General features: G+C 41.6%; 1 long non-coding RNA gene across 1 annotated transcript in view; it reads left to right on the top strand.

Moving 5' to 3' along the window:
• LOC143523442 (uncharacterized) overlaps positions 1-3,847 on the top strand; it is a 4,828-nt gene extending 981 nt beyond the window's left edge. Inside the window, exons 1-2 of the long non-coding RNA XR_013133341.1 lie at positions 1-2,081; positions 2,154-3,847. The exon at positions 1-2,081 is cut by the window's left edge and continues 981 nt beyond it. This is a non-coding gene — a long non-coding RNA (uncharacterized LOC143523442). The remainder of the gene's footprint in view (positions 2,082-2,153) is intronic.
• Positions 3,848-19,064: the final 15,217 nt, after the last annotated feature.

The following is a 19,064-nucleotide window of genomic DNA, read 5'->3' as shown; positions in this document are numbered from 1 at the left end:
GACACCGTTGAGTGGACGCAGGAGAGAGTACGCAGTTGAGAGTACGCAGTTGAGTGGACGCAGGAGAGAGTACTCGGTTGAGCAAACGTTGTTCAGTGGACACAGGAGAGAGTATGCAGGTGAGTACACAGTTGAGATTACGCAGGTGAGAGGACGCAGTTGAGTGGACGCTGTTGAGTGGACACAGGACAGAGGACACCGTTGAATGGATGCAGGAGAGAGTACGCAGTTGAGTGGATGCAGGAGAGAGTACTCAGTTGAGCAGACGCTGTTGAGTGGACACAGAAGATAGGAGGCAGGTGAGTAAGCAGTTGATTACGCAGTTGAGATTATACAGGTGAGATGACGCTGTTGAGTGGACACAGAACAGAGGACACCGTTGAGTGGACGCAGGAGAGAGTACGCAGTTGAGAGTATGCAGTTGAGTGGACGCAGGAGAGAGTACTCGGTTGAGCAGACACTGTTGAGTGGACACAGGAGAGAGTATGCAGGTGAGTATATGTGTATATGTGTGTGTATATATATATATGTATATATTTGTATATATGTATGTATATGTATTTTTTTTTCTTTTTTTTTCCCCCGCCCTTCTATCTTTTCCCTTTTTATTCTCTCCCCCTCTTTTTTTTCCCCTCTTTTCTTTATTCTATTTTCTCATGGTTCACCTAACCCCAATAATTGTAATCATTTTGCACCATATTATACAGAATTGTTATTATTTGATCTATTATTCGATATAAAAACAAAGTTGTGCCCCAAAGATGGGAGGGTGGAGGTGGGCCCAAAAAAAAAAAAGTTGAGAGTACTCAGTTGAGTGGACGCAGGAGAGAGTACGCAGTTGAGTGGACGCAGAAGAGAGTACCCAGTTGAGCAGACGCTGTTGAGTGGACACAGGAGAGAGTACGCAGGTGAGTACGCAGGTGAGTACGCAGGTGAGTACGCAGGTGAGTACGCAGTTGAGATTACGCAGTTGAGAGGACGCAGTTGAGTGGACGCTGTTGAATGGACGCAGGAGACAGTACGCAGTTGAGAGTACTCAGTTGAGTGGACGCTGGAGAGAGTACTCGGTTGAGCAGATGCTGTTGAGTGGACACAGGAGAGAGTACGCAGGTGAGTACGCAGTTGAGTGCGCAGTTGAGTGGACGCTGTTGAATGGACGCAAGAGAGAGTACTCAGTTGAGTGGACGCAGGAGAGAGTACTCAGTTGAGCAGACGCTTTTGAGTGAACACAGGAGAGAGTATGCAGGTGAGTAAGCAGTTGAGATTACACAGGTGAGAGGACGCTGTTGAGTGGACACAGGACAGAGGACACCATTGAGTGGACGCAGTTGAATGGACGCAGGAGAGAGTATGCAGTTGAGAGTACTCAGTTGAATGGACGCAGGAGAGTACTCAGTTGAGCAGACGCTGTTGAGTGGACACAGGAGAGAGTATGCAGGTGAGTACCCAGTTGAGATTACGCAGGTGAGACGATGCAGTTGAGTGGACGCAGTTGAATGGACGCAGGTGAGTGTACACAGTTGAGTGGACGCAGTTGAATGGACGCAGGACGAGTACGCAATTGAAAGTACTCAGTTGAGCGTACGCAGGAGAGAGTACTCAGTTGAGCAGATGCTGTTGAGTGGACACAGGGGAGAGTATGCAGGTGAGTAAGCACTTGAGATTACACAGATGAGAGGACGCTGTTGAGTGGACACAGGACAGAGGACACCGTTGAGTGGACGCAGGAGAGAGTACTCAGTTGAGCAGATGCTGTTGAGTGGACACAGGAGAGAGTATGCAGGTGAGTACGCATTTGAGATTATGCAGGTGAGAGGATGTAGTTGAGAGGACACAGGAGAGAGGACACAGGCATGCGGATGCAGGTGAGTGGACGCAGGTCAGGGGATGCAATTGAGCAGAGAATCCAAGCTCCTGTAATCTAAGTAAACTTTAGAGCTAAAGTCTAAACTGTAAACTTTAGAGCTAAGTGACACCCCTCCTTGGAGTACCAGAGTCCCCTCCCACCTCATCACTCAGTTTGCCGTTGCTGTCGTCCACTCCAACCTGTGGCCAGGTGCCACTGCCTACACCTGTGGCAAGTAAGTCCCTCACCTCCCACACACGTGTCCGCCACTGGGGACAACTCATGCTTAACTCACAGTTCTTCACAGGAAGTTTGAAAACATCTACATTGGTTGGGGGCTGAAGTTCTCCGGCAAAGGCTACACCCCGGCCGTGCCGCCCCCACCGCAGACTGAGTACCCGAGTGGGCCCGAGGTGACTGAGGCCGTGGACCCCAGCGTGGAGGAGGAGCAGGCACTGAAGGCCGCCCTGGAGAAGCAGCAGGCCGCTCTGGAGGAAAACGAAGTCCTGGATTTGGATGATGATGAGGAAGAGGAGGATGACTGAGGAAGCGGATGATGACTCAGATGCACCAGAGGAAAATGGAAATGGCAATGTCTTTTTAAAACTTTTGTAATAAAATTGAACCTTTATGGTTCAGCATAGATCAGTTTTAAATGTTCTTCAGAAGACTCTGAGTCCTCTGATGTTATTTAGATATTTAATTTTCAGTTCCTAGCTTAAGAGACTTGGAAATGCTGTACCAGAGGTGGGGACTCGAGTCACATGACTTGGACTCGAGTCAGACTCGAGTCATTAATATTAAGACTTTTGACTTGACTTGAAAAAATATTCAGAGACTTAGACTTGACTTGGACTTTTACACCAATAACTTGGGACTTGAATTGGACTTGAACCTGTTTACTTGCAAAGACTTCTTTTTTTTTTACCCCAAATCTAAATTTTAAAACGCATATTAATATTTATAAAGTGCGCCCCATTAATTTCATTTCCGTCCTTCTGATGCCGACCCCCCTCGACCAGTCCTCTGCTTTTACACACTCTGTACGTGTGTGTGTGCATGAGCTGCAGCACAACCAATCAAATGGGGGGTTGGCGAACATAAATTTTTACCGGGCGGGGTGTAAAATGGACACAAATTAAGTATTATATCGCGATTGATCGATCGCCAGTGGTTGGTGCCAGAGCGAACTAGTAACTCATTGAACCATAGATGTGGATCAGAGGTAAATAAACTAGATTTTTTTCCGGCGTGAGAAATCGGATGTGTGGCGTGAGAGCGTGTGAAGACGGTCAAATGCGTGTGTCTCACGCTCAATGCGTGAGAGTTGGCAACCCTGGGTTCTGTATCTGAACTCGGGGAAGAGAGCCTCTCTCTGTCACCATCATAATATCCAGTTCTATCTCAGCATGGATTGTGTATTTGAAGACATCTACGTCGAGAAAAAAATATATTGACAAAAGTGGAGCGAGTTTTCAGCTATGGGGACATCATTCATCGTGCACAAATGACATACAGACATTTGGCCAGCAAATGCAATGCAGAATAGTTTACTGAAATGTCTAAAGTTGCAGATTCCTGTTAATTGTTCAGTTCTTATATTTGTTTGTCTTGTGTCACTCACACATGTTCTCCAAGAAACCAGATAAGAGAAGAGAGGGAAAATGCTGTTATGGTTCGTTGTATTGTACTGTGAAAATATCAGCACTTTTTATTTGAACATGGAGTTCTACTTATGACTTTTTCACATAATATTTATTTCTGGAAAATTGAATATTTTTGCAGCTAAGTTTAACAAATTGAACTGTGCAATAAAGAGGTGTAATTTTAATTTTTTTTATACTTCGTGTTTTCAGTTGCACGTTTTATCAAGATTTGAGGAGAATACAGATTTAAAACGCATGTCTATTATTTACATTTAAAATATACCTGCAACATTGGTTAAAAAAAAAAAAAGACTCGAAAGGACTTGAAATTCCAAGTTTCAGACTTGGGACTTGACTTGACTGTTGCCTGTCTTGACTCGAGACTTGACTTGACTTGAGTGTCTTTGCTTGAGACTTGACTCGGGACTTGAGGTATAAAGACTTGGACTTACTTGAGACTTGCAAAACACTGACTTGGTCCCACCTCTGTGCTGTACAGTTACATTGAAATGTTTCAAATAAAAAAGAAGTCTGGAAAATATTTAGCAAATCTCATTAAGCGTAATAAAGAAAAAACTTTTATTCCAACCATAAAAAACTCAGCAGGGAAAACAATGCAGACACCTGATGAGATAATTAACACCTTTAAAGATTTTTTCAAAAAGGTATACTCATCAGACAATGAAATCAACTTAGACAAAATCAATAACTTCCTGGACCACATCAAACTACCTAAATTAACTGAAAACCAAAAACAAACACTCGAAGGACCATTATCCCTAGAAGAACTTTACAAAGCTTTAAAACATATGCCTAACAGTAAAGCCCCAGGACCTGATGGATTCCCTGCTGAGTTTTATAAACACTTTTGGTCATCCTTATCTCAACTGTTTTACAGAACAATCAAACAAAATGCAAAACTTCCAACAAATATGAATACTGCAATCATCTCCCTTCACCATAAACCAAACAAAGACCCTACCCAACCATCTAGCTACAGACCATTATCATTAATGAATACAGACAAAAATAATCAGCAAGGCACTAGCCAACAGAGTAGAAACAGTAATTCATAATTTAATACATCCTGATCAAACAGGTTTTCTCAAAGGTCAACACTCTTAACCCCCAGTGTTATATTAACATCTATGCTATTGATATAATGTGTATTAGCTCCAGATACAAATGATCATTATTGTCCTTAATCAGTGTTGTATGTTATAATTCAACACTGATTACATTATACTCCAAATCACTTTTCTTCTGTCCACTTGCTGCCAGAGTCATCTGATCATCTTGGCACACAATAACTTTCTGAATGTAGGTGCGTTCATTCTAGGACCACAGCTAAATATTCCACTTTCACCATTAAATCTGAAACTTGAAAGATGTCACATTATTATAATCATCACAGAAAAAAAAACTTTTTTTTTGCCCCAAATAATGCGGGTAACTGAAGGAGTAAGGGAAGATTTAGCATGAACTAGTACTCCTCCAGATTATGAACCATTATACTGCCTTGAACTGATGCTGAGAACGCTCACCATACTCATCATACTCATGAATCCACAAACTAGTGTCTAAGCCATTCATTGCTTTTTAAACCAAATACCTAACAACTAAACAATTAAGTAAATGAAAACTGAGAATTATATAATTGTGGGTGTTTACTTATCATTATGGCTCACACTAATGCTGTCCAACCCCAAAAGCCCATGTCATTCCTGGTTTACATGCGTCCATTCTGTCACTTATTACCATTCTTCCTCTACCCCACTTATATTTGCAATGGACATTTGCCCCAAGGCTAGTAGCCATCCTGCCCCAGTTGAACAGTGCACTACAATCCTGTGCTTCGAGTCACACTGCTGGGGTTCCAAACCGTTTTGTGTCAGATGGGGACAGATGGGGCCTAAATCGCTGTCAGGGAGATGTGGCTGCAGAAACAGTCAATGCCTTGACCGTGGACCAGTAAAGGCAGGAGTTCAAACATGGATTCAACTTGGGAGTGGCAGGCATGCTAACTGATGGATATGGGGGATGCAGCACCAGTGGGACTGGGACGCCTTTATCCACCCGTGGCCTGCCAAGAAGCAGCTGACAGGGCACTGGTGCCAACGGAGCAGACAGGCATTACTGAGCCAATTGACAGCACTACAGCATCTCCTGTGATCATTGTCCATAAAAAGAGAGACATTGCAGGTTTTGTGTGGACTTTAATGTCACCTTAATGAGGTGATGAGGAAAGATAATTATCTCTCCAATTATCTCCCTGACAAATCACTATTGGGGTCATGGTTGTGTTGGCTCTTTACACCTGACCTTCATAGTGTCTTCTAGAAGGTGCCCCTTGTACCCAAGAACCCTCCAAAAACTTTTATTACAAACAGGGCTTGTGGCAGTTCTGGGTTTTTCAGTTTTCGCCTGTGTAAATCCCCAGATGTTGTTCTAGGATTAATAGACATGGTGCTGTCAAGGCCTGAAACATCAATAGGAAAAGTCGGAAAACTTTTGTGAAAGGAGGTGGCCTGTAACAGGAGCCATACTTGCTGAAGCGTGGACTGAGGGACAGAAAGTGGTGGCAGGATATTCAGTAAAGCAGAACGCCATTATCCTGTCACCTGATGGGAGCTGCTGGCTGTGCTTTTCTCTCTGTCACTTCAAGTGCTACTTGTGCGGCCTGCCTTTTACCATCAGAACCGATCATGCTGCTTTGCAGTGGCTTATGTCATTCAGACAGCCAGAAGGACACGCTGCCCGCATGACTGAAGATCTAAAATCTTACAGCGTCCAGGTTATGCACTGGGTAATGCAAGGTCTATTCATGCTAACGTGAATGCTATGTACCATTATCCTAGTACTGCTCTAGGGTGTCCTTACACCCTAGAGAGTGAGAGTGGTGTTGCGCTCCACTACACCAAAAGGTCTTCTAGAGAACCGTGAACTTCAGGGGAGGCAACTGAATGGAGGCATCAGCAGGAGCACAATCTAGACCTACAGTCTCGCACTACTTAGAAGATCAACAGAGGAGATCTTGGGAGGTGGTGGCATAGAGGCTCTGTGACTTCAGGAGGAGGTACTTCAGCAAGCATGGAAGATGTCCGTTATGGAGGACGACAGGTGAGACTAGTATAACCCATGGCCTTCTGACGCCAGTGCTCAGGGATATACATGATGCCCGAGGCCATTTTGAGGTGAGAAGGACATTTTGGGGTTTCCTCAATCAGACAGGTGCTTCCCCAGTGCTTACAGGCACTGACTGACACAAAATGGCCAGAGGCCTGTGCTTTAACTAATCAGTGAGTGATCAGCAGTGATCCTGTTACTTAACTGTTCAAAACTGCTTCATTCATGCCTGTGATTGCATGCCTTTGGTAGACCCCTGGACGCCCCGATTGTTACTATGGGTCCAGAGTATGCTTGGAGGTAGCAGTTGAGCAAAGCAGCAGTGAAACAAAAAAGCATGAGGATGTGTGGGCCAAAGGGTGACATCATATAGGGTAAGGCCTTGCAGAGTATGAATGAGACAGACAATGTACAGGGTCTAGCTGTTACACCAGGGGCAGAAAGTTGCACTGCACAGAGATGGGCTTGCCCCATAGAGGGGGAGTTTGGCTTCACTGTGGCTAAACTTTCCTAGTTAGACACCAATAGCTCTCCCAAGCACGAGAGATTAGTTTCATTGTACTTTTTTTGAGTTGAGCACGAACGCTACAATACAAAAGTTAACTTTTTTGACAGTTATAGTTATCGTGTGAGATGACTACAACAGCAGAGGGCATTTGGCTCTTCGGGTATGATGGATGATTTCAAGATAGAAGCTTTGACTAATTACTTAGATCAGATGGAGTTATACAAGAAGCTTAGAAGGATTTACTGTGAGACTGGCTTACTTTTGAGAGTTGTAAACTATTTAACTTCTCATTATATAAATGAAATTCTCATGTGTGGCCATTAGTTGTCATAGCCACCACCTCCTCAGGCAAAGTAGCAGCTGTTGTTTGATAATGCAACAGTCCTTTTGTTTTCTTATGGTGAAGCCGTAATCAAGCAGGTTGTTACTATGTGGCCCTTTTGCCTGAGAGCTATATGAGATATTTATTGTTGGTGTGACCCAGGGTTTGTCTGTAGGATCAATAATAATAATAATAATAATAATAGTTATAGCAAGAAATGATCAATAGTTATACAAAGTAAACTGTAAAAATCAATCAGCCCCTGAAACATTATTCTCAGAGGCAAAGACCAAGTATCAGTGGCCATGTATTTGCCAAAAACATCTTTCTCTGTAAGAGATCTAATAATCTTCAACAGTCGAAGCACATTAGGTTACTGTGTACCACGACAACACAGAATTACGGTCCCTGAAGTTCAATGCCTGCACAAAGGACAGCTGTACCAATGTCCAATGAACTATACCCAAGACGGAATGCCAGAAGTGTACCTCTCTACTTAAACCAAACTGTAACAAACTGTTGCAAAGTTCAGAAACATATACTGTTATCACAAAATAATTCCAATGTCCAAGGCAATGCTATTGTCTGGATGCACTATGCAAAGATAATCGTTTCATTATTAAACATCTAGTATATTCCACATAGAACAATAAACAAGGAGTTATGAATATAATTTTTAATTTTTGCTTACTCCTTTAATTGTGCACAAGGGATTAAATTTCTCAGATAAATGGTGACTGTCATGTTTAATCTCTTCTCTTTTTAGAAAAAAACGAAATCAAAAACTAATAACTATATCAACGTCTGCTGAGAGCATGCATTGGAAACCCATGTTTTATTTCAATATTTGTTTAAGAGTATTAAGTTTCCCTACCAGCATGGCAAAAATGGGTATTCTGGAGGAATGTGTGACCATATTTAAGTGTCCTTCAGAGGTTAGTAGGCCTGTTGAATAATTCATATATTTTGCAGTGTATAGTAGGCTACTACACATTTTGATTAGTCAAAATAGCCAGATGAAAGTCCAAATAATGCTTGACGTTTCCCACAAAACTGAAATAACAAAAACAACCAAAGCAATAAAAATAAAGATGCTCATAAAAGGAGAATTGTAGAGAACAGAGAGGCCATGTCAGTGTTATCCTGTTGTACACGTTTCCCAATGATGTTAGTGGGTCTAATGTCAACCCATGGAATACTGTCATGGCCACATGTACTCTCAAATGTTATGAGCAGCTCTTATCTAAGAGGTAGCAGAGCATAATAGCTGTCTGACTGCAATCTCACACATCTCCTTCATTTAATCTCCTTCAAACTTGAGAGGGAGGGAGCGAGATGCTAGTGCACAAAAGGAGTGCTTTCATTCTTCGTAGCAAAGAAGGCAATCAGAAGAACACAGCACTGAGCTTGGAAAAAGGCACCCCTCCCCCAAAACAACAAAAAATATGCTGGCAGTAAATGCTCAATACACAGAGACAGAGGAGAGCAGATTCCAGCTCTGGGAGTCTTCCTAGGCAGTACATAGGCTAGCAGTGCATAGCACCAGAAGAGAGTACCTGTGGGCTTAAAACCAGGGAGACAATGAAGGATAATGGCACAGGTGCTTCTGATTAATTATTAGGTCATTGTGAGTGGAGAAGGAGGTGTGTGTGTGTGTGTGTGTGTGTGTGTGTGTGTGTGTGTGTGTGTGTGTGTGGGGCACCGGGCATTTCCCTTGGGCCGGGTGTCTGGCACACTGTGACAGTACCGCCCTTGAAGATCCCACAAACCTCTGACAGTGAGGCTCACCTGGTCAATATGGAGCTGGTTTGGAAGGGTAGGCAATGTGGCGGTAGTGTTGCAGTCTTCGAAGGGTCCCAAAACTACAGGCTTCATTGCTCCCTGACGCTGTAGGTAACCTCAGTGGTACAGATGATAATGGAGTATCCACCCACATACCTGGCAGCCAGCTTGCCAGGGGATCCCACCCCACCATCTTTGGTTGTCACTCATACTTGGTCTCTTGTTTTGTAGATGGGAGGATTTGCTCATTGTTGGTCCACTTTGCACTTTGGCTATCCTACTTACTCCATCAGTGTATCCACCCCCCTCCAAAAAAAAAAAACCAAAACAAAAAACATATATATATATGAATAATTCATTCAATTTTTTTAATTACCATCGTAAAAATACTCATTAAATTTCTAGAAAGGTCATTAGCCATTACATTGTCCACTACTTTCTTGTGTTTTATTTCAAGGTTGAAATAAAAACCATCTCACAAGTCTTTCGTTGTGATAATACATCCTTCATAACAACAAAATGAATTGCAATCATTATAAATTACAACTGGCAAGGGACCAGGACCAACTTAAACCTCAAAAAACAAAGCTAAAAGCATGGCTAATGCGTCCTTCTCAAATGTGGAGTAGGTTAACTTATGCTCGAACTTCCTAGAAAGGATACACACAGGATGATCAATATGCTGTTCACCGTCTTGCAAGAGGACAGCTCAAGCACCTATCATGCTTGACTTGACCTATGATTCAGATTTGCCTTTGCTAAATGGGTTAAAACAGACCGTAATGACTCTAAGTGATTACTCCAATCCTGGAAATATCAGAAAAGATGGACTTCACGAATGTTTGAAATGTAGCTGGAACATTTCTAAGACCAAAAGTCATCAACTTATATGGGAGAGAAGCCGTGGGGAGAACAGCTAATAGGTCAGCAGCTCTAGGAGTCAAGGGAACATGTCAGTAACATTTTAAACGATCTATTTTGGAGACAAAATATGCTGAACTGATGTTATCAATGCAATCATCAAAGTGTGGAAGAGCATCTGAGTCAGGCACCATGATGGAATTTAATCTACGTTAATCTGTGCACAACAAGTGCCATCAGGCTTTGATAGTCTTGCTTCTATCTGAAAAGCAGAGTGCAAAATAAACCCCCTTTTTCCATAACAGGACCATTTTCCACCACTGGAGCTAAAGCTACAGGCAATTCCAAAGCTTTGCTACAAGTAGGCTGCAGTTCATACTAAGGGTTAAACGTGCTTACATGACAAATCGTGCAATCCTGTTTGTAAGTGGTAGTCAAGATCACTCACCCTCTTTTCTATCACGTAAGGTCCATCAAAACTGGATGACATAGATGAGGCAGGAGAAAACGGAAAAAACACCAGGATCAAAATGGAGAACAGCCTTTCTATTGGAACATTTCATTTTGGTTTAGGACTTGCACACCATTTCTTTAGCCGCATGCACAACGCCAACGTTTACAAAGCTGGTAAAATCTAAAACATATTTACTCATAGGAGTCTGTTCTGACTGAACCGTCTCCTTTAGAACTTTAATCGGGTCTCGTACAGCATGTCCAAAAAACCAGTTCTACAGGGGAAAACACCCATAGACCCATAGACAGAGACTGCTTAGCCTGTGGTGTAGCAAAAAGAACAAAAGGTACATCTTCACCCCAGTCCTGTCCACTGTCTAGACACTGTCTACGTCCTTAACATACTTGCAAAGGCCCAACACAATCTTTCAAATCGCTCTGAAATGACACACCCATCACTGAAATCAGCTGTAAAGCAGCTGGAAGAACAGGCTGCTTTGGTTGACCTATCTTTTGATGAGTATCACAGGAATGGCATCTCACAACATCTTCTCGCAAAACCAGGCCACAAAAAATGTTTTAAAATCCTTGCAAGTTTTAGGAATTCCCCTGTAACCTGACTGAAATGTGCCATATTTTGTCAATTGTGATTTTTACACCGCAATCGAAATTTGTCCTCCGCTGTTAACCCATCTGTGCAGTTAGAACACACACACACACACTCGTGATTACTAGGGGGCTGTGGATCACACGTGACCAGAGCGGTGGGCAGTCCTAGCCCGGCGCCCGGGGAGCAGTTGGGGTTAGGTGCCTTGCTCAAGGGCACCTCAGTCATGGCCTCAGGTCTGGGAATCGAACCCACAACCCTCCGGTCGCAAGACCAGTTCCCTACCATCAGGCCATGACTGCCCATGACTGAGGGTGAACATGACACTCAAGACCAAAGAACAAAATTCAGACAGCACTGGAATTTGAAACACAGCATTGTCGTAACTGGTAACCGGTTACACATCAACAGGCTATCCTCCAAGAAGAATGCTACCTGTTTATCTCCCAGTTCATCAGGGCTACACACAGACTGAAAATGTTTGTTAAAAGCGACATCTTGTTTTTGAGCAGAAAGTCTAAAGCTAACCTCCTCTTCTACAGTAGGTAGTTCTGGAGAAGACACTACTGGCACATCTGCTATTTGAAATGTCAGTAGGCTCATCTCCACCCCTTGCAAACTTTTGGGACCCAGTGATTACACACACAGGCTTAAAGTTGTCCTGAAACCATCAACACTGGGACAACTCTTCCAACTGCCAAATAATTTCTCAAAATTACATTAACGCCCTTCACAGGCAACTCATGTCTAACTCCTACTTTAACTTTAACACACACCAGACCTGACTAAAGAAATATTATGTAAGGGTACCTGAACATAACTAATCTCAATACCTTGGAAAAAGTGCATAAAAATCAATAAAAGATTACAGTTAAGGGCAATACACCTTCTCAAACAAAAGACAATACTACACCAGTGTCACGTAACATGACAACATGGTGGATCTCAGAGCCTAACATATTGAGCCATTTAGAATAAAAGGATCTTAACATTCATCAGGAGAGATGACCAATTCAGCAGACCTATTATCAAACAACAGTCTTTACTTGTCCATTTGACTGCTTACTTTGTTTTTCATGCTGGAGGGGACAGATGTCCTTGGAAGCAGTGTTGGGAACGTTATTTAAAAAAGTAATTATAGTTACTCACTACTTGTTCAAAAAAGTAACTGAGTTAGTAACTGAATTACTCTATAATAAAAGTAACTCGTTACCAGGGAAAGTAACGATTTGCATTACAGTAAAAAAAAAGTTATATGCCAATGAATAAGGATTTTTTGAAAAAGCAGTTTTCACAGTCAGTTGAAATGAGTAGATCAGAAAGGGGTTTAACTTTTGATATTTATTGCACATCAACAGACCAGTACAGGATAAAATCCTTTAAAATTCCAAATCTTTGTAAAGAAAATAAATTAATTAATAAATTTAAAAAAGCAAAAGTAAACAGTTACACTATATATAGTGCATTTACATCTATCAAATTAAATTAAATTCTCTCAACTTGCAACAACTGGTTTGTTCACAACAGAAGTAAACTTAACAATAAAACCGCCACTCCTAATTAAATAAATCAAATACCCAGTCCGGTAGACATTCAGGAACTTCAAGTATTTTCTTAAATAATGTTTATATCGCCACCTTGAAAATGCGAATTTTTCTTTGGCTTGCTCCTGACTCGCCATTTCTGCCTCTTCTCCGTTTGTGTCGTGTGTGAACGCGTGTAAAAACACTGGCTCTGATTGGCTACCATAACGCTGCCTTAGCCAATCGCTTACTGACTTGTTAAGTTAAACAGGTGTTACACCGAGAACTGTGACTATCGAGATCTGTTACTCCTCACTAGCCTGGGCAGGGGTCCTCTCGGATTACTGTTAGTATATCAATATATAGTAACGCACCGCTTTTAATGACCAGTAACGTCAACAGTGTTGTAACGACAGGAAAAGTAATTAATTATATTATCCCGTTACTGTCAAAATGACGCCGTTACCTAACGCCGTTATTTTTAACGGCGTTATTCGCAACACTGCTTGGAAGAGACCCTTTGCAGTCTCCCAAGCTAGTGCACTCACTTCACTCCTCTGTGATTACTGTGTATTCTGTGATGCTGAGATGGAAGGACTGAGATATGAGCACGCAAAGCAAGTGTCATTGTTCTCCATAGCAAAAAAAGTTACCACAGATACCAGATCACATTTTACGTAATCATGCAGTTATTATAGACTGATGAAGCAATAAAGTGCAGCACTCCCCATTTCAGTCATTGGGTGGCACTGTGAGTCTACAGCAAGGGTATTGTTTTATTTTACATTTAAAAAATTTGACTAAATATTTTTAAGTGGCCACAAGAATAGTATCCCACAAGCTCTTGGTGATTAAAAACCTTTAGTGCTTTTGAAAGAGTTTTAATGAAGTACAGCTACCCTGCGTGGTGATATGATTGTGGTGTTTAGGTTAATCCTAATTTATGGCTGGGTGGTTGAGACACTCTACAGGTAAAACTGCTATGTCTTTGGAAAATACTGGTTGTTCAGAGAGTGTTACTTGAAATTTGTTCCAAAATGAATTTGAGTCAGATATGTACAATACAATGGGGTATATGCAAAGACTGGTGATCCGAAAAAAAACTTTGTGGACTACTTCAAGCAATTAGGAATTTGGTTTTTGATGCACACAGACACTATGTCTATGTCAAACTATAAATATGGTCTGCAATTTAATAATCACATTTGAAAGTTTTCAACTGAAATTATTAACATTTGCATACAATGTTGATTAACAAAAACATAGACAGTAAGTTAATGTATGGGAGTTAATTCATTCTGGCTTCTGAAATTAGTTTGGAAGATGTGTGCTGACTGAAGATCAGGGGTCTTCAACCTGTTAATAAAAGTCTTTGTGAGGGGCCCATCACCAAATCATTGTTTTGCTAAATTTCTCTAGTGGTTAATCTATTTTATAATCAAATCTATAATCTGTGTTTTATTTGTCAGTATTGTGGTCTATGTTAGAATTAGAATTGGTCACTCTGAGTTTTCTTTCCATGTGTTTTGTTTGTACACATCACATTGTACAGTCTAAAGACCCTACGCACCTGTTTCCAACATAGCCTTGTGTGGGTGTCCTGGCTGGCAATTGGAGAAGCCATTGTTACTGCTCCTGTTAGACAAGAGCACATGAGGTTTGTTGTTTACCCCGTATGTGTTGTGACATGAGCTAAACCATGTGAACTAGATGTTGTTTACATGCATGATATGCCAAGTCCTGTTGCTGTATCTCAGTTGGTGTGCCTTAAAATGCCTACCCAGATGATGAACATGGATGTCAGTAATTTGACCATCACACCGAGATCGACCATTAAGGCAGAGAAAATTCGCCCTAGTCTGGTGTGGGTTTCACTTCTGTATCTGATCCTGCAGCCAGCTCTAGGAAGCAAGTTGCATTTTTATTATGCAACAGGGAGTTTTAATGAGAAACTGGCCTCCATGGAGTGATGCTGCCTGGTAAAGAACCTACCAGATTTTTGGGTCCCATTTTGCTTCAGAACACGTTCTGGAGTGGACATGTAACCTCCCTTGGTCAGGGGACTTGGGTATTACTAAAACATATTCACATGTGTTCAAACATTCCTTTTGGCCTGTACGTTTGGCCAGAAGTGGTGATGTGTGGTATTGCCATTCATGTCACATGACAGCACATGGGAAAACTCTTCAACCTGATCAGGGACCTTTTCTGAACATGTGCCAGATGTTTGCGTTGGCTTAATACATAAGGCTATGTCAGGTAGCCAGTACTACTTAACCATTATGTGAGCTGCTACATTTTTGAACACAGTCTCAGTGCAAAAAATTACATTTGTTCATGTTAAGTTCTTAACTACTTTTGGCCTTTTAAAAAAGTAGTGCACTCAGACCAAGGTACCAAGTTTCTGTCAGTTGTTTGCACAGGTTATGCAAATTTTGAAGATCACACAAGGTCTTTTGTCAAGGTGTCAGGGCCTTGTCACCCTGAGTCTCAAGGAGTGCCTGAAAGATTTCACCAGTCATTGAGCTCTATGCTTTGAAAAAATACTTCTTAGACATGGGAAAGGACTGGGACCAGGGGGTGTTCCTGGTGCCCTTTGCTGCATAGGAAGCTATACAGAGGTCCTTGGGTTTTAGCTCAAGTCAGTTGGTGTTTCCTGAGTTTGTACACGATCCCCTGAAGTTTAACTTAAGGAGACATTTTTAGCGGAGAGCAACAGGAAGCAGAATGTTTTAGAGTATGAGTGATGTCACAAGGTTTACGCACTGGCTCACAAAACTCTTGGTGCATCTCAACAATGCATAAAAGACCATTCACATGCAGGCCATCCCCTAATTTTTAAGTTTGGTTATCAGGTGATCCCTCTTTTGTCTGTTCTTGGACTATTATCAGCAAAATTCTCTGGCTGTTATGCCATTAAAGAAAGGCTTAGTGATATAGAATCCATTGTTTGCACCCTTGATTTATTCATAAAGCTCATGTGTGCAATGTTAATGATAAACACTTATGATTTGGATAAGATCCCAGTAGTATTTGTAAAATTCCCAGAGGGAGAACAGAGGATTTACTGTGTCTATGGAGCATGTGCATAGGCTCAATGATCTCACTGAGAGTACAGATGGTCTGGATCTTGTAGATTTCCAAATTCAGAGATGCTCCAAGATGAGCCTTAGTTACTCCAACATGTACCTGACCAGCAGAGAGAGGATGTTACTCTCTTGAGTTCTCTTTGATTTTCCCAGATGTTCATCATGCTTAATGGTGCCAAACCCTGATGGTGTAGTCAGGCTGTGCCAAGACCTTAGATGGGGGTATGTCGTCACTGTGAGTGTATGCTGTCACTGTACCTGATTCATATCCTTTGGCCTGGATGGAGGACTGTATAGACATTGTTGGTTCAGCTTGTTTTGTTACTAAGCTGGAACTCCTTAAATGATACTAGCAATTGCTGTTAACCTCTAGTGCCTCTGAGATATCAGCTTTTGTTACAACTTTAGTTCCTGCAATATACAGCAATGCCATTTGATCTAAAAAATGCTCTCACTACTTTCTGAATGTTGGTAACCTCCATATTTTATTGCACATCATCTTTTTTAATGGTTGAAACAAGCATGCCTGGAACTACACCTGGTGAAATGTGAGTTTGCCCAAGCTACCATTTAAATATCTCAGGCAGGTGGTTAAAGGGCTGGTAGAATCAGTTGCTGAAATTATGGAGTTTTCAACAACCTTGACTCGTGATTTGTGGAGATTGTTTTGGTATAGCTTCTTACTACCATGACTTTTCTAAAAACTTATCACCTGCGGTTGCACCTCTCAGTATTAAAATAAGGCACAAGAATGGATCAGAAAACATCATTCCTGGTACATTTTTATCCATTTTGTTAGCGCTCTTTATTATTATAAATGTTTTCCCTTTTTTCTCCAACTGGTTTGGAACTTCTCAGAAGTCCTTCTTGCTTGGAATTGTGATGCTTCGTTATTTACTTTATATTGACTACTAACTTGAATTGTCTTCAACTTTTGCCATTTATTTTGGCTAGTGATATGTTAGGCTTAGGTTAGTATCATGGCATGAGCAGCTGCCAAGCTAGCATACATATATACAATGTATATATCACACTGTACATAGTCTCATTCTGCTGTTGTTTGTGTGTTGTTCATACTTATTTCACACTATTGAATTAAGCCACACATTCCACCGTAACACTATGTGGGTGTACTGGCTCACAACTGGAGAAGCTGCTTGTTCCTCAGCCTAGATGGCAACCCAAAGTAGAAGCATAACTGGTCAGCTTCATAATGTACTACTTTTAATACACACAAATGTGTCTAATTAAATGTATAGCGGGTCTTCTGCAGACCTTGTAGAACCCTGTGATGTCAGGGCTTGCATCTGCTACTCTTAGTGAGGCCTTGTCTGCCTGAGACACTTCAGTGAATTTCATTTACACTGTTTGGTGCACTGAACTAAATCTTGCTCTGTAATCAGTGCCTGACTGAATCTTGCTCGGTCAGTACTGTGCAGCGCATAGACATTCAAAACTTTTCATGCCATTGTTCCTTTCAGCTTCACTTGAGCCCAGAACCCTGCAATCCGGCTTTGTGACAGAGCTTATTGTGCAACGTGCTCTACACACAGTTGCACTGAAATTACCGAAATGATTGCCAGTGAATGACAGTAGCACCGAGACCAGAGAAATTCGCACGACGTGTTGTCGGCTGCCGGAGAAACGCTTCGTGAGTTGTGATTCACTATGTATCAAAACGTACTGCCAAGGTGATGAGCTCACAAAAAAAGGGAGGAATGTGTGGACAAGGTTGAGCAAGGGTCCAACTTCATATGTTGCAGGCAGAGGACATAGAACCCAAACCAGGCTGATTCCATCAGTCAGAGAGGAATCAGAACTCAAACCAGGCTAATCTCACTTGTCAGAGAGGGATTAGAACACAATCCCACTTGTCAGAGAGGGCTTAGACCCCACACCGGGCCAACCCCACCAGTCAGAGAGGACTTACATCCCAAACCAGGACATAGAACCCAAACCAGGCCAATCCTACTCATCAGAGAGAGCTAACATCCCAAATCCAGTCAGAGAGGATTTAGAACCCAAACCGAACAAACCCCACCAGTGATTATGCATTTTCTGAAGTCAGTAATAAATCGTTTTAGGAGATGTGAAGGATGAGGATGCTGCTTTTTTCACCATGGTACAGTACTGATCACCTTCTGCTGGTAAGATGTTTTATCCCTGAGATCACAGTGGACTCATGAGCATATTTGAGAATATTGACTGAGCCATTCTGATGACTCTATTTATAACCTGATTTATAACCCAAAAATAAGGGAAGAAGAATTCAGCCCTAAAGTGTACCTGAATGACGAGACCCGAGAGCTTGTATTACTTTGACAAACCTTGTTCTAGGACTCAAAACATCAAGTATCCAGGAGCACTGTGTCAGGTTCACTTTCATGTCCTGCAGTCTAAATACAGACTGTGTAAGAATACAAGCTTCACTACTGATTTCGTTTCCCTGCAACTTGAAGAAAGCGTATGGAATGTGGTTGTTTTTGTCGATGATGTCTTGCGTTTTAAGACTATGAACAGAAACACAGTAACATAAGAGAGTGAGGAAGAAAAAACTCACTTCATTAGTGCTCATCACATGACTTAAAAACATACTAATGTGAAACTATGCATCTGTATTCTGTTTAACATTATGTGAAACAGATTATGTTTAAAGAGGATGCAGTGAATTAAATTTCTAAATTTGAATTTGTCAGTAAACTTACAAAATGACTTCCACAAAATCTAACAAGGAAAAAAAACCTCAATACCTGTGATCTTGCAGATAAACTCTGTCAAGTTCGTAAGACCTAATGTGACAGGAAAGTCAAATTCTGTTCGGTGACCACTAGAGGGCATTAGTGCCCTTCTTACACACTGTATGCCTTTTCAAAATCATATTCACCGCATGAAGAGATTGTTACCAGAGCAAAACATAAGCAGAATGCAAAAAAGCTGGATCGTTTCTAGCCCTACTGTTTTTGCTTATGCATTTTATATAATGGGTCTCTGGATCATGGCAGGTCAAAAGAGTCAATGACCACCACACAGTATTTTAAAAAATAAATAAACACCCTACCAACCATTTTGGCTTCTCACTATAGCAATTTAAAGCATGGTCAAGATTGTTTTCTCTGGAGGAATCAAGCACAAACAGTATCCTGTCCTAATATGGCCCTGCTGAGATAACAGAAGTACGGTATTTTCTTTCTAAACAGCATGACAGGTCCTGCAGGTTCAGATGGAAGACTCGGCTTCTGACGCACTCAGAAGTGACATCCATTTCATAAATTTTATTCATTGCTGATTGAGGCTATAATGT

This window comes from Brachyhypopomus gauderio, chromosome 9 (genome assembly GCF_052324685.1).
Source record: "Brachyhypopomus gauderio isolate BG-103 chromosome 9, BGAUD_0.2, whole genome shotgun sequence".
Lineage (NCBI taxonomy): Eukaryota > Metazoa > Chordata > Actinopteri > Gymnotiformes > Hypopomidae > Brachyhypopomus > Brachyhypopomus gauderio.
This window is presented reverse-complemented; position numbering and strand designations above follow the sequence as displayed.